Genomic DNA, 22,049 nt, shown 5'->3' with positions numbered 1-22,049 from the left:
AGCTGCATTATAAATAGAGATACTCAGGCTCAGTTCCCCGAGAACCAAACCCACCCGAACTTAGCAGATCTGACTACCGACTCTGTACTTTTGCATGCACTCGGAATTGAAAACGAGGCAAAACGTCATCGTTACATCGTTGGATCTCGCAAATTTTGTATTCTATAAGTACCATCCTCCACGGTGATCCACACAGAGACACAGAAGGGGTAGCACGTTTCTAGGCGGTCTCTAGTGCGGTTGGGCAGCGTCATAGCTAGAAAAGAAAGAGCAGGGGTAGCAGTGTTCTTCAAAGTCTCCAGTAACATTCCACTGAGTTATAGCTGACACAGAAACAGGAGATCTCCATTGCTAATTGTCATTGGTGAAATAGACATAATAGGGCTGGCAGTCTTGTTCTAAATCTACAGTCACATTCTACTGTGTTATATAGCTTACACACAAACAGAAGAGCTCCATTCCTCCATTCCTAATTGACATTGCTGAAATAGAAATAATAGGGCTGGCCGTCTTGTTCTAAATTTGTAGTCATATTGTACTGTCTTATATAGCTAACACACAAACAGGACAGCTGCATTGCTCCATTGCTAATTGTCATTTCTGAAACAGAAATAATAGGGCTGGCAGTCTTGTTCTAAATCTGCAGTCACATTGTACTGTGTTATATAGCTAACACACAAACAGGACAGCTCCATTGCTCCATTGCTAATTGTCATTGCTGAAATAGAAATAATAGGGCTGGCAGTGTTCTTCAAAAACAGTCACATTTTACTGTGTTATCAAAATGGATTCACAGCAGTACACAGAAGACCAAGAGCACCAAGCAGCTGCTGGCACCAGTCATGATGATAACAATCCCTTTATGTCATCTGCTAAAGACTATGTTAAAGTGCATAATGTTTTTAAGTCAAGGAAAAAAAACCTATAATCCAGGCAAAGTTATCTGCGGAAAAAAAAATAATTGACAACATGCCATTCTACACACGAGTGGCAAGGAAAGAATGAGGTCTTTGCCTTTCTCTATAGGTGCTTGTTCTGTAACTGTCACTGAGGCATCTTCTTGTAAAGTCAGTCATGACCAAGCAAGACTTTGTCATTCTGACTCCAAAAGTAGTGTCCAAATACTTTTACGTGTAAAAGCCGAACTGGAAGAAAACAGTAAGGCATTAGAGGAAACTGTATGTTCTGATTCAATAATGACACAAATCCATAAGTGCTATGTTTAAGCCTGACCTTTCTGATAGTGTAATCATAAAGAAAGCCCCTTTCAGCAATTCTGCAGATATGTGCATGATCAGCCCAAGTGTAATGAGGATATTGATGAGGATGATGTTGTTTGTGTAAGTCCTGCACCAGTGGAAGCAGTTCTTGCACGTGATAAGAAGGAGGCCATTGTAATGCCTGGGCATAAAACCAAAAAATTCACCTCTTATGTGTGGAATTATTTCTACCCAAATCCTGACAACAGTTGTCTAGCCATTTGTAGCGTTTGTAAAGCCACAGTCAGTAGAGGTAGGGACCTTAACCATCTAGATACCTCATCCATGTTACGCCATTTGAAGTGAGTTCATAGCAAGCTGTTGGGAAAATCGGAAACTTATGCTAAAAACAAGGAGTCCTGCATCAGCTAGGTCCCTTCTCTCAGTTAGATCCCAACACCTGCAATCTACACCTACAACACCTTCATTATTAATATCCTCAGTAGCGATCGGAGTTAGTCCTGCATCCAACTTGCTAAGGCTAGATGACTCCTCCACTATCCTGGATTCCTCAGAAGAATGCTTGAGTGTTAGTCCCACTGCTGCTGCTGCTGCACTTGTGGGGGGTATCTTCAGCCCAGAAGCAGACCAAGAAGAAGACTATTAGTAGTTTACAACAACTGTCTGTTAAACAATCCTTTGCAAGAGGAAGCAAGTATGACAGTTGTCACCAAGTCGCAAAGAGGATAACAGACGCCATGGCAACTATGCTAGTATTAGATCTGCGTCCAGTATCCACTATTAATGCAGCTTGTTTTAGACAGTTACTTGAGGTCTTGTGTCCCCGTTACCAAATTCCATCACAACACCATTTTACTAGAAAAGCTATTCCTCACCTCTACCAGAAGGTTTGTAAAAACGTAACTATTGGGCTACAAAATGCCATTCTACCCACTGTACACTTAACCACAGATATGTGGACAAGCGGAACTGGGCACAAACTAAAGATTATATGACTGTGAAAGCCCACTAGGATGATGATTCGCCTTCACCAGCAGGAACAGCAGCAGCATGTACCCAAGAACATCACATTTTTCAGATGCAGGCTACTCTGTGAATCACTGGCTTTACTAAGAGGCATACAGCTGACAATACGTTACAAAAAGTAACGGATGTCATTGCAACATGACGTATCCCACTTGGACTCTCCTCAGGATATGTCATTTCTGATAACGCCACCAATATTGTGAGAGCATTACAGCTGGGTGAATTCCATCACATTCCCTGTTTTGATCACACAATAAACTTGGTGGTGCAGAGCTTTTTAAAAATGACAGAGCATGCAGGAGATGCTGTCTGCGGCCCATAAAATATCTGGACATTTCGGCATTCGGCAACAGCGTGTAGGAGATTGCAATAGCTACAAGAGCAATTTAATTTGCCCTGCCACAAACTGAAGCAAGAGGTGCTGACAAGGTGGAATTCCACCCTGTATATGCTTCTGAGGATAGTTGAACAGCGAGAAGCCATCCACACTTACCCCACAAGCCATGACATTGGGAAAGGAGGGGGGGGGGTGTATTTTACACAAGCGTAGTGCAGAATACTTTCTGTGTTGTGCAAGGTGCTGAAACAATTTTTCAAAGTAGTCACCTGTGAAGTGAGTTCAGACACTGCTAGCTTGAGTCAAGTGATTCCCTTAATTAGACTTTTGGAAAAGCAGCTTCAGAAACTGAAGGAGGAGATTAAACAAAGCAATTACGCTAAGTATGTTGGACTTGTAGATCAAGTACTTTATTCGCTTCGCCAGGATCCAAAAGTTATCAAAATCTTGAAATCGGATCACTACATTTTGGAAACTGTGTTTGATCCTCGAAATAAGAGCTACGTCTTGTCTTTGTTTCCAACTGACCCAGATCTGAAGAGATGCAAGAAGCTCCTGGTGAGCAAGATGGCAGCTCAAGTGTTACGTGACAGGACGGCGTCTCCTCCTTCAGTTTCTCACTCAACTGCTGCTAGGAAAAAAAAATCAGCTTTTCCAAGAGACCCAGGGATGATGCAGATGACTCAGCACAACATTTTGACATCTGGTCTGGTCTAAAAGAATTGACCAAAAAACGAGACACCTCTGCCATAACTCCACCTGATCCTACTATCAACATCTAAAGGATGGTGGAGGATTATTTTAACAACGGCATAGAAATAGACACATCAGACAGTCCCTTTACATACTAGTAGGAAAAAAATGGAATTTGGAGACCCATGTGGTACCTTGTTTTGTACTGCCTAAGCTGCCCACCCTCCTGTGTGTAGTCGGAAAGAGTTTTGTGCACAGCTGGGAACCTTGTCAACGATTGGCGTAGGAGGTTACTTCCTCAAAATGTGGAAAAGATGATGTTGATAAAAATGAACTACAATTTCCACGAGGAAAGCCTTTCCCGCCAATTACATCAAAATACAGAGACTTCTAATGGTGGATTCCAGCAGTGATGAATTAATAATGTGTGAGGATGATGTTCACACTGATGAGGGTGAGGATGAGGCTGAGGATGATGACAACAACATCTTGCCACAGTAGAGTTAATTAACAGCATTGTTACCTTAGGTGCTATAAGTCCATTGTTAACTTGTTTTTTGGGGGCCCAAACAAACCAAGTACATCAGCCACAAAAATGCCACTGCTTGTCGCTGGAGTGCTTGCTTTGTTAATTTGTAGATGTCCTTTTCAATATCTTACATAAGGGTGGGTGGGAGTTCACAAGGACAATTCCATCTTGCACCACTTTTCTTTTCTACCAGTGCTGTATGGCACTGTTTCCTAGATGTACTATTAACTGCCGTGTGTTTGTACCATTGCTCTGTAGCTTAGCAACCAGTCAGGTCCCTGCAGTCTTTGTCTGAAAGTCTATGAAAATAATATTGTGACCTGTGAGGTGTTCAAAATTTACTTCAAATGACTTGAAATTAGTGTTATTGAGGTTAATAATAATGTAGGAACAAAAACAGAGCAAAATCATGTGATTTTAGCATATTTTAGTAATTTTTCTAAAAAATACAGATCCAAAACCAAAATCAAAACCAAAACACATGAAGGCGGTTTTGCCAAAACCAAAACAGGAAGTTAATCCAGATCCAAAACCAAAACCAGAACGCAGGGGTCAGTGAACATCTCTAATTATAAACTGTTTTCTATGGAGCTGCATTACATATTGGAAAGAAGGCCATGAGACTAGACTGTATTATGGTCTTTGAAACTGAATAGTATACCGGACAGAAGAGACTTAATTTTCTACTGGTTGAATGGTCTATTACTAAATTTTGGACATGAGGCCCCATTTTAAATTGGACAAAGGGGACGTATTGCAGAAGGTAAACCGTGAAAAGAAAATGTTCAAGGACTATTAGAGGGGAATCAATTGGGCGCGTTATGAGTAAAAGTAACGCGGCCTGTGCATTATTACTGTTATTATGATAATAATGCGATTTATTACCGTTATTATGGTAGTTTCAGCAGGAAACCGGTTAAAACTACCGTAATAACAGTAATAGTTTCAACGCCGCGGAAATTCGGGGGGAATTGAATTCCTCACTTAGAGAGGTGGGTGCCTTCTACTGTTTTGGCACACTACTGTATCTCAATGTTAGGCAAATCAAATATAATAATGTATTACGTGTAATAATATCAAAAACACCTTTCATGTGTATGAATTAGGGATGTGCACCGGCGACTTTTGAGGTCTCGTGTTTTGTGTTTTGGATCCGGATTTTCGTTATTTTTGGGGTTCGGATTTGTCTCGCAAAACACTTGACGAAAGGTCTCGGTTCGGATTTAAGGTTTTGGATTCGGATTTTTTTTGAAAAAAACATAAAAAAGTTTAAAAATCAAGTTTTTGGGCTTATTTTCACTCCTAGGCTATTATTAACCTCAATAACATTCAATAACAAGCATTTCCACTAATTTACAGTGTATTCTGAACACCTCACAATATAGTTATTAGTCCAAAACGTTGCAACAAGGTATCTTTCTGGATTGCGTAGAGGAGTGGGTCACCACAATATATATTAAAAACCCTGAACTTTTATGATTCGCACCAATAAATGTACCTGGACTGCGTAGAGGAGTGGGTGACCACAATATATATTAAAAACCCTGAACTTTTATGAATCGCACCAATAAATGTACCTGGACTGCGTAGAGGAGTGGGTCACCACAATATATATAATAAGAAAACCATCAACTTGTTTGATTCGCACCAATAAATGTACCTGGACTGCGTAGAGGAGTGGGTGACCACAATATATATTAAAAACCCTGAACTTTTATGAATCGCACCAATAAATGTACCTGGACTGCGTAGAGGAGTGGGTCACCACAATATATATAATAAGAAAACCATCAACTTGTTTGATTCGCACCAATAAATGTACCTGGACTGCGTAGAGGAGTGGGTGACCACAATATATATTAAAAACCTTGAACTTTTATGAATCGCACCAATAAATGTACCTGGACTGCGTAGAGGAGTGGGTCACCACAATATATTAAAAACCCTGAACTTTTATGAATCGCACCAATAAATGTACCTGGACTGCGTAGAGGAGTGGGTCACCACAATATATATAATAAGAAAACCATCAACTTGTTTGATTCGCACCAATAAATGTACCTGGACTGCGTAGAGGAGTGGGTCACCACAATATATATTAAAAACCTTGAACTTTTATGAATCGCACCAATAAATGTACCTGGACTGCGTAGAGGAGTGGGTCACCACAATATATTAAAAACCCTGAACTTTTATGAATCGCACCAATAAATGTACCTGGACTGCGTAGAGGAGTGGGTCACCACAATATATATAATAAGAAAACCATCAACTTGTTTGATTCGCACCAATAAATGTACCTGGACTGCGTAGAGGAGTGGGTCACCACAATATATTAAAAACCCTGAACTTTTATGAATCGCACCAATAAATGTACCTGGACTGCGTAGAGGAGTGGGTCACCACAATATATATTAAAAACCCTGAACTTTTATGAATCGCACCAATAAATGTACCTGGACTGCGTAGAGGAGTGGGTCACCACAATATATATAATAAGAAAACCATCAACTTGTTTGATTCGCACCAATAAATGTACCTGGACTGCGTAGAGGAGTGGGCACTGGGCACCACAATAAAATATATAAAAAACCTTCAACAGGTCTGCATTACACTACACATACGGCTGCTCCTCCATCCTCTCCATCATATACATGTTGGAGTTTTAGCGTGTGACAACCTCTTGTTTTTGATAATGTCAGTGCATTTTGAATATTTTTCAATTTGCCCCACACCACTGAATGTACTTTATCTATGATACGCATCTATCTATCTTGACTGCGTAGTGTGGTGGCCCCGGTACACAATTTGGTACCGAGGCCACAATATAATTAAAAAACCCTCCACGTGTCAGAATTCCACCAAACAAGTATCTGGACTGCGTAGTGGGGTGGCCCCGGTACCCAATTTGATACCGGGGCCACAATAAAATAAATACACCCTCCACGTGTCAGAATTCCACCAAACAAGTATCTGGACTGCGTAGTGGGGTGGCCCCGGTACCCAATTTGATACCGGGGCCACAATACCTCCTCCAAACATGGTACAGACAATTCGTCATTGAGATCCCATCAAGTATGTTAAAGACAGACAGGGTCCAAGTGTTATTGGTTGACTTTGTAAACCAAAAAACTGTCCCTGTTGCACATAGTCGTGCAATGAAGACTGACTTTTTCATTTAAAGGCACCATCTTTCAAGTGTAGTGTTTGTAAGTCTAAGTCATATTATACTTTTGGTAAAATTGGTTTATTTTGTTCCTCTTTATGGTAACTACTAATAGAATTAAAGTATTAAATAGAAGCGGCAGTTCCTCTTTATGGTAATTAGTACTAGAATTAAAGTATTAAATAGAATTAAAGTATGAAATAGAATTAAAGTATTAAATAGAATTAAAGTATGAAATAGAATTAAAGTATTAAATAGAATTAAAGTATGAAATAGAGTGGTATAGAGTTGTAGTGTGGTATAGATAGAGTGGTCCCCACAATATAATAATAAAACCCTCAACTGGTCTGAATTCCACCAAACAAGTATCTGGACTGCGTAGTGTGGTGGCCCCGGTACACAATTTGGTACCGAGGCCACAATATAATTAAAAAATTGGGCATCAACTGTCACCGTTGTTTAATATCTGATACACCTAAATATGGACTGCACAGTGGAGTGGCCCCGGTAGTAAATTTGGTGCCGGGGCCACAATACCTCCTCCAACTTCCAAGTGTAGTGTTTATAAAGACAGACAGCGTCGAAGTGTTATTAGTTGGCTTTCTTAACCCTAAAATTGTCCCTGTTGCAAATATTCGTGCAATGGACAGTTACTTTTTTATTGAAAGACTCAAGCTTTCAAGTGTAGTGTTTATAAAATATAAACAACAATACAGTAGTTTTAGAGCACGTCAATACCTCTTGTTTTAAATTATGACACGGCATTTTACTTTTGGTTTAATTTCTTGAATTTTTTAAAATTTGGTTTTACTTTTTGAACATGGCAAACGACTGTTGATTGGTCATATAATGCCAAAAAAAAAATTCTAAGATGGAATTGTCCTTGGGCCCTCACACCCACCCTTATGTTGTTGAAATAGGACATGCACACTTTAACAAACCAATCATTTCAGCGACAGGGCCTACCAAACAACTTTGGCTGAAATGATTGGTTTGTTTGGGCCCCCACACCAAAAAAGCTATTCATCTCTCCCTGTACAGACTAAACAGGCTCTACTGAGGCAAGATGTCGTCCTCATCCTCAACCTCTGATTCCTCTCCCCCTACAGTGTGTACTTCCTCCTCATCACACATTATCAATTCGTCCCCGCTGGACTCCACAACCACAGGTCCCTCTGTAGTATCTGGAGGGCAGTGCTGTACTTCATTGAGGAATTGATTATTCATTTTTATAAACATCATTTTTTCAACGTTGTGAGGAAGCAACCTCCTTCGCCGCTCACTGACCAGGTTCCCCGCTGCACTAAAAACTCTTTCCGAGTACACACTGGAGGGGGGACAACTCAGGTAAAATAGAGCCAGTTTGTACAGGGGCTTCCAAACTGCCTTTTTTTCCTGCCAGTAACAATATGGACTGTCTGACATGTCTACTTGGATGGTGTCAGCAAAGTAATCATCCACAATTTTTTCTATTGTGACAGCATCCAATGCAGCGAGAGTAGACATGTCTGCAATGGTTGGCAGGTCCTTCAGTCCGGACCAGATGTTATCAGCATCCCCGCCAGTGCCTCTTTTGGGAAAACTGAGCTTTTTCCTCGCAGCCATAGATGTGGAAGAAAATGAGGGTGGAGCTGTTGGCATGTCACGGTCCTCTTCAGAGGACAATCTCCTGACCAGCAGGTCTTTGCACCGCTGTAGACTTGTGTCCGCCGGAAACAGAGACACAACATACACTTTAAACCGAGGATCGAGCACGGTGGCCAGAATGTATTCCTCTGACTTTAAAAGAGTGACCACCCTCGGATCCTGGCAAAGCGTACGAAGGGCTACATCCACAAGAGCTACATGCTTGGTGTAATCGCAATGGCTTACCAGCTCCTCCCTCACTTTCTCCAGCAGCTTCTGCAACAGCCTGATCAGGGGAATGACCTGACTCAAGCTGGCAGTGTCGGAACTGACTTCTCGTGTGGCAAGTTCAAATGGCTGCAGAACCTTGCACAACACGGAAATCAGTCTCCACTGCGCTTGACTGAAGCGCATCCCCACTCCTTTGCCTATGTCGTAGGTGGCTGTGTAGGCCTGAATGGCCTTTTGCTGCTCCTCCATCCTCTGCAGCATATAGAGGGTGGAGTTCCAGTGCGTCACAACCTCTTGTTTGAGGTGATGGCAGGGCAGGTTCATGCTTTTTTGATGTGCCTCTAGTCTGCGGTAGGCACTGGCTGAATGCCGAAAGTGTCCAGCAATTTTGCGCGCCACCGCAAGCATCTCCTGCACACCCCTGTCACTCTTGAGGTAATGCTGCATCACCAAATTAATGGTGTGGGCAAAACATGGGACGTGCTGGAAATTGCCCATATTTAATGCCCGCACAATGTTACTGGCATTGTCTGACACCACAAATCCCCATGAGAGTCTAAGTGGGGTAAGCCACTGGGAGATAATTTCCCTCATTTTCTCTAATATGTTGTCAGCGTTGTGCCTCTTATTAAAGCCTGTAATACACAATGTTGCCTGCCTTTGCATGAGCAGCCATTTTGTAGATGCTGCTACTGATGCAGCTGTTGCTGTTGCTGCGGAAGGGGATGCATCTACCCAGTGGGCTGTCACAGTCATATAGTCCTTCGTTTGCCCAGAACCACTTGTCCACATGTCCGTGGTTAAGTGGACAGTGGGTACAACCGCATTTTTAAGAGCACTGAGGACACTTGATCGTACTTCTCTGTACATTTTTGGTATCGCCTGCCTAGTGAAGTGGAATCTCGAGGGGATTTGGTACCGGGGACACAATACCTCCATCAACCCTCTAAATCCCACTCCACTGATGGCGGACACCGGGCGCACGTCTAACACCAACATTGCAGTTACAGCCGCAGTTATACGCTTTGCAATAGGGTGACTACTATCGTATTTTGTGGTCATGGCAAACGACTGTTGGACGGTCAATTGTTTTGTGAAAGACTTAGCGGTCTTACGACTTCCCCTCTGGGAAGATGACCGACTAACAGCAGCAACAGCAGCAGTGGCAGTAGTAGGTGTACCGCTGCAGGATTCCTCGGATGAATCCCGTATTGAGGAGGACTCAGTCTGGCTGCTGACTTGGGCTGCAGGACTGAATCTGATGGAGATTGTGGAGGAAGTTGACGAGGAGGGTGTTGCTGGTGTGTATCCAACTGGACCACGGGATTTAGGTGTCCCTGTACCGATGAGGGTCCTAGCCCCAGTTCCTGAACTAACCACTGAACTATGAAGGTTATTCAGGTGACGTATAAGGGAGGATGTTCCTAGGTGGGCAAGATCCTTACCCCTGCTTATTTGAGCTTTACATAAGCTACATATGGCCATACATTGGTTGTCTGGATTTGGATAAAAATAACTCCAGACCGAAGAGGTGCATTTTTTGGTCTTCTGACCAGGCATGACGATGGGCTTTTTCATCCCATGGACATCAGCTGTTTCCCCCCCTGGTGCCTCATTTACAATAACCACATCACCATCCTCATCATCAAGTTCCTCCACAGCGCCAGCTACATCATCAATAGCCTCCTCCCGAGCCACCTCTTCCCGAACAGTGATGGGAAGGTCAGGCTTGACAACCACCAACATCCTTGGACTCGCCTTGTGGATTTGTGATAATTTCTCTTTAGAAGGCAGAGTTGTTTGCTGTTTTGTTGCTGACAGCATAACTCTCTTCAATTTTTTGTAGGGGGGGGGAGGAGGAGGAGGGCTAAGATCCGTGGGTGAAGCTGAACCACTAGTCATGAACACGGGCCAGGGCCTAAGCCGTTCCTTGCCACTCCGTGTCGTAAATGGCATATTGGCAACTTTACGTTTCTCCTCAGATGATTTTAAGTTTCTCTTTTTGCTACTTTTTCTTAACTTGGGCTTTTTGGATTTTACATGCCCGGTACTACGAGATTGGGCATCGGGCTTGGAAGACGACGTTGATGGCATTTCATCGTCTATGTCATGACTAGTGGCAGCAGCTTCAGCATTAGGAGGAAGTGGGTCTTGATCTTTCCCTACTTTATCCTCCAAATTTTTGGTCTCCATTATATGTAGCACAAGATACTGCAGAATGTGTGAACTTGGTAATATTGCAGTACCAATGGACTTATACTGCTGGATTGGTTTTGCAAATTTGGTTATAATTATTATATATTTTTTTTTTTTTAAAAAAAAAAAATTTTATTTATTTATTTTTTATTTTTTAAAAACTTGGGAATAATGGGGAAATAACTATGCCCTTAGAAGCACAGAGCACAGGACACAGCACCACTGGACTGAACAGGACACGGCACAGGACCCAGCAGCACTACGGAACTCAGCAGGACAGAGCACAGGACACAGCACCACTGGACTGATACTGCAGAATGTGTGAACTTTGTAATATTGCAGTACCAATGGACTTATACTGCTGGATTGGTTTTGCAAATTTGGTTATAATTATTATATATATTTTTTTTTTTATTATTTTTTTTTTTTTATTATTTTTTTTTTATTTTTTAAAAACTTGGGAATAATGGGGAAATAACTATGCCCTTAGAAGCACAGAGCACAGGACACAGCACCACTGGACTGAACAGGACACGGCACAGGACCCAGCAGCACTACGGAACTCAGCAGGACAGAGCACAGGACACAGCACCACTGGACTGATACTGCAGAATGTGTGAACTTTGTAATATTGCAGTACCAATGGACTTATACTGCTGGATTGGTTTTGCAAATTTGGTTATAATTATTATATATTTTTTTTATTTTTTAAATTTTTTATTTTTTTTTACTTTTTTTTTATTTTTTAAAAACTTGGGAATAATGGGGAAATAACTATGCCCTTAGAAGCACAGAGCACAGGACACAGCACCACTGGACTGAACAGGACACGGCACAGGACCCAGCAGCACTACGGAACTCAGCAGGACAGAGCACAGGACACAGCACCACTGGACTGATACTGCAGAATGTGTAAACTTTGTAATATTGCAGTACCACTGGACTTTTACTGCTGAATGTGTGAACTTGGTAATATTGCAGTACCAATGGGCTTATACTGCAGGATTGGTTGTGCAAATTTTGTGGTAATTAAAAAAAATTAAAGTAGTTTTTGGTATTTTTTAAAAAAACTTTTTTTTATTTTTTTAAACACAGGGGAATAATGGGGAAATAACTATGCCCTTAGAAGCACAGAGCACAGGACACAGCACCACTGGACTGAACAGGACACAGCACAGGACCCAGCAGCACCACTGACCTCAGAAGGACAGAGCACAGCACACAGCACCACTGGACTGATACTGCAGAACACAGCACAGCACAGCACAGCACAGCACAGCACAGCACAGAACTAAACAGCACAGCACAGAACTAAACAGCACAGCACGAGATCTACCAGGACAGAGGACCACCTAACACACCCTCCCTCTACCCTGATCAATGCCCAAGTGAAGATGGCGGCGACTAGCGGGGAATTTATAGGATCCGAGTATCGCGAGATCCGACAACGGGATTATGAGTCAGAGCCTCAGTTTCACATTTGAATTTGGCGCCAATACCCGGATCTGTCTCGGATCCGACTCGGATCCGCAACGTTCGGGTGGGCTCGGATTTCATAAATCCGAGTGCGCTCATCCCTAGTATGAATCAGTGGTCACATTCCAAATATCCCTAAATCAATTGTGTATGGCTGCTGAGGGGCTTCTGTTTTAAGTTAGAAATGTTTGGGGTTTTTTTGTTTGCAAAAGATGAAAATATATCTAAAAAAACAAAACTTCCAATAATAAAGCAAATGAAGCGTTCCCTGAATAAACATACTGTACAGTAGCTCTATACCAGGGGTGGGCAAACCTGTCCTCAAGGGCCATATCCTGTTCATGTTTTTAGGATTTCTTTAATCATGTACAGCTGAGTTAATCTATTTGGCTGGGTCAGTAATTATCCCACCTGTTTCTACAGACAGAAATCCTAAAAACATGAACTGGATATGGCCCTTGAGGACAGGTTTGCCCACCCCTGCTCTATACTAAGACTAAACATAAAATGCCAACTAGATTGACTTATTTTTCGTTATGTTTTAAAAAATTTTGGAAAATAGGTATAAATAGTTATTTATGTATAAAAGTGGAAGCTGTTTTTTTTACTGAAAATATGCATAAAAATAAAGGGGGATTTAGTCCATACACCCATATTTGCCTATACTAACAAATCATAGGTGTTTTAAATGTTTTAAATTAGTGTAGTTTTGTCACAATTACTCTTACTACTGAACGAAAATGGTTTTCTAGGGGCAAATTTATCAAGCTGCAGGTTTGAAAAAGCGGAGATGTTGTCTAAAGCAACCAATCAGATTCTAGTTATCATTTATTTAGTGCATTCTACAAAATGACAGCTTGATTCTGATTGGTTGCTATAGGCAACATCTCCACTTTTTCAAATCCGCCGCTTGATCAATTTAGCCAGCAAAGATGCGGAATCTAAGGAGCAACCGATTTTTGCCAAGAAACGCCTCAAGTCATTGTGGACTTAGCTGTCCGGAACTCGCAGGTTGCGGTCCTCTGACCTGCCTTTTGCAGCAACACGAAAGAATGGCAGGCAGGGAACTGGTATACAGATAGATCAATAAGGTACATAATCAGAAACCAGAGATGGTCAGATAAGCAGGAACTGGTGCACGGATGAAACAAGGTAAAAAATCAGAATCACAACAAGCCATACTTTTAAAGTCTGTACTCCGGTAGATCGGAGTACAGATCAAGTGACAGAGAGTAGGAGTGGGCACGACGGCGTCATTACGGCACTTTAGCCCCGCCTCTAAAATAAAAAACAGAAATTCAAGGTATTGAAATATCAGGGGGCAGGGCTTAATAACACGATTAAGCCCCGCCCCCGCTATTCAATGCCGTGAATTTCGGCATTTTACAGGGTCCGGGAGGTTTGCCTACTCTTCTGGGAGGAAGAGTAGGCAAAGTCCGGCAGGACTCCCTGAAATTCGTGAGCCTCCTGTAAATTCCAGGAGAGTAGGCAAGTACGCAACAAGCTGAAATCAGGATCACCAGAAATAGTTCAGAGGTACGTATCAGCAATGAGCCAGAAACTAGGAGAATAAACTGTTGCTCTGCAGTGTTCAGAAGAGGTTTAAATAGATTAATGAATTTGAAAAGACCGCCTTTGGGAGCAGTCATGTGACGTTGGACATAATAGCCCAGAAGTTCCGCATGCATACTGTTTACAGCACATTTGTAGGAAGCATCGCTGGAGCCTGGATGGTAAGTCTGCAGTGTAACAAGTTTTCATCTGGGGTTCAACCAGCATTATCTATGCACTCATGTTAAAGAAATGAATAGTTAGTAGAGGTACCCATCTGAAAGAGGTCACCTTGTTGTGGTAGATGGGTATTTATAAATTGATAATAATGTGCACTAAGAAACTCTTGTTTATTTCAGATATTAGATAATATATTTATATTAAGGTGAATAATACAAAACTGTTTGCTACTGCGATATGTATTTAGTATCTAAACTGTGTTCCTGCATTCTTATCCTGTAAGAATGTTTATGTGTCCTGTAAGAAGAAAGTGATCACCAAAATAGAAAAAAATTAGATGATCAAATTTACACTAAATAGAGTAGTGTACACAACTATAAAGAGCACATTCCTTAGTCTTGCTTTTAAAGAAAATGAAAGGCTAATTCCGGCTTAAAGTGCATTGTTTAGCTGACATCCAACCTCCCTTGAGCTAGCAGAACTGTGGAGGTGCTGAAGGTATCTCATTGGAAATTACTGTAGCATACTTTTTGCACTGTAAATGGCATTTATGCTTCAGTACATGTTACTTTTGGCTTTGCCTTTTGAATCTGACTATATCAACTGCCATGGATCTCTGAGATTGCTTTGGATAACAGGGCATGTAACCAAGCATATTCCTGGCAGAAATAATGCTGCTCATCTTGCCAGTGCATGAATGAGTATATTGTATATTGAAGTACACAAATATGTATTTCCATAGAAATATTTGTTTCCAAATAACGTGTAAACAGTAAACATGGTGAAAATGTTAGCTAGAGCTAAAATATTGCTACTTTTAGTAGCTGCATACATAATTTGTAGTGTTGTTAGCTATGGTAAATATTTACTATATATATGTATATATATATATATATATATATATATATATATATATATATATATCCTCATTCCATTTTGTATTCAATGGTTAATTGATATGTTCTGTAGTTCAATATTATATATATATAATGTATATCAATTAAATAAATATACTGTCTTCACAAGACATGGTCAGAGTTTTCAGAGAATACATCACTGACAGCTTTGCTATAAGGTTTACAAGATTCCTCTTTGCACTGAGGACACTGTTAGCAAATGGACAATCTTTATGCTTTTCACATTTGATTTATTTAAACGCTATTTAGTATGCCTTTCCAAGGACCAGGGAGGAATTTAACAAACGTAGGTAAAATTACAAACGTAGGTAATTTAATGCGTCTTCTTATTTGCACATTTTTATTTAAGTGACATGAAAAAATAAGCGCAGGCATGATAGAAAGTCAAACCAAGCACAATAAAAAAAATACACATACACTTCATTAAATATATATTAGAGAGAAAATAATAATATTTAGACCCCTTTAATGTAGTTCAGACAACCGCATCAAGGCAACCAGCAATCGCTTGCCCTATTTACTATGCTAAAATTGCATTTTCCCTGGAAGCAGTATTGTATTGTAAATCTGTTCAATAATGTCCTATGATTGCATGTACTATTCCACCTGAATTCATAAAACTAGCCTATTAAGGGAAAATGACAATTTGCTCATGTTGAACTGTGTGGATGGCAGAAGGTACTTTTTGAAATTTGGCTACATTAAGCAAGCAATTTTATACACAATATTGTATTGAGAGTGAATATAATGTTATTCAAACCATCACTATGAATTATGCAACTGCATTAATGTTCTCTGACCTTCTAAATTGTTAAAAGGATTTCTCAGTACAGGTACACAATAAACAATAATAGTTCAGAATCTTTTGTTTTATTATGCAATGAAAATACTGTCTTTTATATTTTTAATGCTATTTTATATTGATAGTGCTAGTCTTCGTTTTATAGAGGACAGCCTGTTCCAAGAATGATTTTCTATCATTTCACTATTCACTACATACTACTATCGTAGCTCTTGGGACTAACAATAATTTGAGACAGGCCCAACTGATTTATTATAATCTAGGGAATGTCAGGATGACTGATTTATTAGTTGATACATTTATCAGTTTAAATGGTTGTATTTCTACCACCTGTTGGAATTGACGTACTGTAGCATGTCTTTTTTTTTGGGACTATTAGTATATTGCACAAAATATGTATACTCAATAGCGTTACAGCCATTAAAATAAAATATGATAATGTAATTGCAGCGCTATAAAGGAAACACTTTTAATGTTCACTGCTTTGTCAGTGATCTTGCTTAGAAATATCATAAATAAGTATGTAACTAGTATATACCTACCAACATTTTACTCCTTGGCATAGGGACAGGGAGCACAATGGGGTGTGCCAAAATCACTATGTGGCGCAAAGTGCTAGGCAGCCTCTTGGTTACCTCCTCCCCTCCAATTACTGCAGCATGCACCTTTACCAAGTGTACTGCACCCGTTCATGGTTGCTCTACTATACAAAGCAGCTATGAATGTAAGATGCCTCCCAATGTTCCCACCAGGAGGACAAAAATGTCCCCGTGTGGGACAAAGCCATAAAATCAGGATCGGGACAGTCTCTATGAAATCAGGAGAGTTTCTACAACATTTGGACAGTTGGGAGGTATGCTTGTATAAATATGAAGCTATAGCTGATAGGATGTTTGTATCTTGTACTATGTGCTGCACTCTAATTTCAAGTGCCATGCTGGTCTAGTATAGTGAGCTCAAATAAAAACGAAAATCACTAACTATACATCTGATCTGAAGACTAGAAATGAGTGTATCAAAGTGGATGACAGAAAAAGAAATGGATAGAGATGTCCATTATAGACTACCTGGTCCATAATGGACTGGTGAGCCTTCACCAGTGCTCCCTATCCCTGTGTTCTCTATTTTGCTTATTTTCTGCTTTGATATAAAGTAGAAAATAATACTGAACAGGAGATGCAAACTTCTGCATCATGTGAGATACTCTGCACAACACATCCAACTCAGAATGGGCCACACTGACTCCACATGGTGCAAAAAAACACCTCATATGTTTGGTTGCACTCAGGACCACATTAATATATTATTTTCTAATTTCTGATGCTTCCATTATCATGACAGGTGCATTTTACTGCAGGTGGACTTGGAAGCATTTTGTGACAAGTGGGGTTTCTGAGGACATATGGGGCTATTTTGGGGCAAGAGAGAGGCCTAAGCGGCATGTCTTAGAAGTTTAGAGCTAGTGACGGCAGTGCGGGGAGCATTTTGCGATGAGTGATGTGAGAATGTTGAGGTCATCCTTTTTTTCAGTTCTTTAAATTAAGGGTAATGTGGGTCCTTTTGAAGGTTGGAAGGCAGGGCATGTGGCCTTAGAAGTATATCAGGTTACCCATCACTGAGTTAGAGAGAAACTTCCCCCAATAAAGATAGGCTATACATATTTTAACATTAAGTGGTTTATATAATACTATGATGCAAACAGCAATAGCATGCTGCAGCCCATAGCAACAAATCAGATTGACTGCTAAAAGCTGATATCTATTACAGGTACAGTATTGTTAGTAAGTATTTACTAAGTAATTATGACCTAACTTTCTGGGTGAAATTTACCTTTAACAACCTTTGTTAAATGATGCAAATAAACATTTCTGACTGGCCAGAACTGAGGTTTCCGAGGTTTAAGATGTTACTGAACCATCTTCTCATCTAATTATTGGTAAACAGTCACAAAATTTAGGGGAATTTAATGCAGTGGAGCCAGCACACTTGGTAAATCAATTGGTACATTGTTTGTATTGAGTATAACTACATCATAAGGATACTTCAGGAGAAATTATTACATACCATTGCCAATTTATTAGTTAGAAAGCTACATAAACCCAGGAAAGCTGCAGAAACTTGAGCAAACAAATTATTTTTTATGTGACTGCAAGATGAAAATAGCTAAGAACACAGTCATTATTTATACTAGGATAATCAATATATCTCTATAAATAATGGCCACTAGGGTTTCTCCAGAAATCAGAGATGCCTGATTTAGAGTGTGAATGAAGACTGAGGAACCTGAAATTAAGAGCCATTAATGTAAAGTTGATTGCTTCACCCAATTGAACCAATCCTTTTTATTATAGAAAGGGTTTACAGAAGCAGACTAGTAGTGGATTAAGATAACCTGGGGCTCTGGGCTCTGTGTATGCCATGGGTGCCAACCCCAGATGCACGTTTCAACCACATGTCAAAAATGCATTAGGCATGCTGCACACAACTCCATTGTGGTCCTGGGTCACATTATACCCCCCACTATCCCCTTTTCAAATATGACCTCTACCTTCCCACCCCTTGAAATATATGCATGTGGAGATGGGACGGCAGCTGTGGACCCCCCTATGGTGATCATCCCATTTACCCCTATTATAATTTAACACAGAGGCAGGGAGCATATTTGAGCAATAAATTAAGGAATCCCCACAACTAACATTAAGGGGTATACTTACTAAACTGCGGGTTTGAAAAAGTGGAGATGTTGCCTATAGCAACCAATCAGATTCTAGCTGTCATCTTGCAGAATGTGCTAAATAAATGATAACTAGAATCTGATTGGTTGCTATAGGCAATATCTCCAATTTTTCAAACCCGCAGTTTAGTAAATCTAGCCCTAAGTCTAACTCTGACACATGCCTGTAAAGAGAGAAACACAAAAAAGTACTATTATTTTACACAGTTGATTTGGGGGATTTGGGGGATTTTCTGCAGAAAGAACAATGATCTCTTAGGATGAAACTGTGTGAAAGACCAAAGGTTAGAAAATAATATTTACAGCTTGATTAATGCAGTCCATCAGGTCAATTAAGGCACCTTAAAAAGTTTGATAGTGTCATCTACACATAAAAAGAATGTTTCTAAAATTCAAAAGGTACAAATTGTTTACTGTTATGGTGTGACCAATAGTCAGCTGTGGCTGTGAAAAATAGACAGTTTTGTCCATTTCCTTCATTAAACACAGTTCAAGTTATAAATAAATGGATCCTAAACAGTTAAAATTAATGTTATCTTAAAGAGACCATTTAACAAAGTCTTAGTATATTGCTTTACAATTGTTCTCCATTCTTTTGATCCTGATTAGGAATCTACACAAAGCCATTTATTCACAAATTACATCCAGAGTGTCTATTGGTGGCCCTAGCTTAACTTCTGCAGTATTTCCCATTGAAATCATTGTTAGTCCTCCTCCTTTGACCCAATTCATTCTGGTCCATTGTCTAATTGGTTTGTCTTGTAAACCTCATCATCATCATCATCATCATCACCATTTATTTATATAGCGCCACTAATTCCACAGCGCTGTACAGAGAACTCATTCACATCAGTCCCTGCCATACTGGAGCTTACATTCTAAATTTCCTAATATACACACAGACAGAGAGAGAGAGGGAGAGAGAGACTAGGGTTAATTTTGATAGCAGCCAATTAACCTACTAGTATGTTTTTGGAGTGTGGGAGGAAACCGGAGCACCCGGAGGAAACCCACGCAAACACGGGGAGAACATACAAACTCCACACAGATAAGGCCATGGTTGGGAATTGAACTCATGACCCCAGTGCTATGAGGCAAAAGTGCTAACCAATATGCCACCGTGCTGCCCCACACAACTTTTTCTCACTTGACTGCTTATTTGAACACAAGTATGTATACACTAATAGGTAATTCTCATGCATGCTGGGTGATTTTTCTGCCCATAATAATCACTGATATAAATAAAATACCATCAAAACTTTTATGCTAGAAGAGTTTAGATGTAACGACAGTTTTCTCCCTTTTTTATGAATACTTTTTATCTGCTTCATTGATATGGAATTACAGTGCTCGCGGGTCAACTGTGTTTTTAAAAACGTTGAGAGGAAAAAGCTACACCATTAACAATTGCTGTTTGTAAGGACAATAAAATAGAACAAAGGGAGACACAAATAAATCTACACAAAATAAAAAGATAACAATTACAACTTCCATTAATTCTGTGTTTAAAATTAAATATGATTATATGTTGTCACCCGTTTCTATCTAAATTGTTAATTAATGTTTTGGAACTATAACTCTGCTATGGATGGGTTCATCTAGACAGGAGAAGAAGGTTGTAAATTACTCTGATAATGGAAAGAAGTCTATTCCATGTCTCTGACATGGAACAGATGTCAGTTTACTTTCTGTGGTTTATCACAGCGCAAATGTCAGTTAATCCTTATTTGCTTCATTGGGAAAAACTGGTGGTAATTGGTAAACCAAGTGTTGCATAAATGACTACTTCAATTTGACCTGTGATAGTATCTTTGGGACTAAATCTCTACACATAGATATATTAGAATTCAATAAAGTTATTTGTGGTGTTAGATAAACAACTTTAGACCAGTCTACAGTACACCAACTGGAGTTATATTACAATATCAGCTAGAGCAAGTTGCTTGAATGAGGTCTGCACCATAGGATGACTTAATGGGGTGTTTGTTATTTCTAGATCGTAAATTTAGATCTTTAGTCATATCACTCTATTTCTTACAAGAAACTTTCTCATAATACAATGACAAAACGTCTTCTTGGGAAGGAGAAGAGAGTAATTTTGCTTCACTGCCAATCCCCATAATCTTTGCCCTATTACATAATATGTTAACACAATACTAACCCGATCTAACCCCACATTTATGTTCATACATATGCCTTCTGTTACCCTAAAGACAAAACCTGGATAGCATTATGGGCAGCACGGTGGCCTAGTGGTTAGCACTTCTGCCTCACAGCACTGGGGTCATGAGTTCAATTCCCGACCATGGCCTTATCTGTGTGGAGTTTGTATGTTCTCCCCGTGTTTGTGTGGATTTCCTCCGGGTGCTCCGGTTTCCTCCCACACTCCAAAAACATACTAGTAGGTTAATTGGCTGCTAACAATTTGACCCTACTCTGTCTGTGTGTATGTTAAAGAATTTAGACTGTAAACCCCAATGGGGCAGGGACTGATGTGAGTGAGTTCTCTGTACAGCGCTGCGGAATTAGTGGTGCTATATAAATAAATGATGATGATGATGATAGCATTGTCTAACTTGTTGTGACAAAGCTTAAAATGCACAATTCATCATGTAAACGAAGTTCACTGAAGGTAAAACCATTCGTTTTGGTGTTAGTAGCCAATGATAAATGAACCATGACCTACAGAGTATTGTAAAAAGATATTAAATCTGCCTTTTCCGCTATACTTATCTCCTTGGATTCTGCTTTTCCCTCAGAGAAGCGTGGGTGGGGAATGGCATCTTTGGGCAGAAGGGATCAAGCCATAATATGCTGAATTAATTTTCAGATGCTGTTCTTTTTCATTTGTATACAACAATCAATGTGTTACTTTTGAAAAATATACTACAGATGTGTGGTTATAATAAAAATATATTACTATTACTATTAAAATAATGACTAACAAATAACATTATTTATAACTATTATTATTATTATTATTATTATTATTATTATTATTACTATTATTCCATGAATATGTTTATTTTCAAATGTTCTATTCTGTGTTAGAAAAACTGCAAAATAAAACCTATGCAATATCTGATTAAAAATATTAACATATTGACATAAATACAATCATGTGTCTGTAACAAAAACATTTAAATACAGAGTGAAGGTTGTGACATTGAACCGGTGTTATTTAATTTTAACGAGGGCACGTTACAGAAAGCTATTTATAAGACGCTGTCTAGTGCACTATAGTACTGAAACAGTTACATTGTGACTCATTACATCACTGCAATAGCAGTTAGGAAGGAAGCTACCACTCAACCCCGGCTAATGTTACCTTCATGAAAGTAATCTGATGAAACTAATCTGATCGA

At 39.8% G+C, this 22,049-nt stretch overlaps 1 protein-coding gene across 1 annotated transcript in view; it reads right to left on the bottom strand.

The window, feature by feature from the left end:
* CCDC85A (coiled-coil domain containing 85A) overlaps nucleotides 1–22,049 on the bottom strand; it is a 242,115-nt gene that overhangs the window by 218,622 nt on the left and 1,444 nt on the right. The gene's annotated exons all lie outside the window — the stretch shown is intronic.

The sequence above is a fragment of the Mixophyes fleayi genome, chromosome 3 (assembly GCF_038048845.1).
Source record: "Mixophyes fleayi isolate aMixFle1 chromosome 3, aMixFle1.hap1, whole genome shotgun sequence".
Taxonomy (NCBI): domain Eukaryota; kingdom Metazoa; phylum Chordata; class Amphibia; order Anura; family Limnodynastidae; genus Mixophyes; species Mixophyes fleayi.
This window is presented reverse-complemented; position numbering and strand designations above follow the sequence as displayed.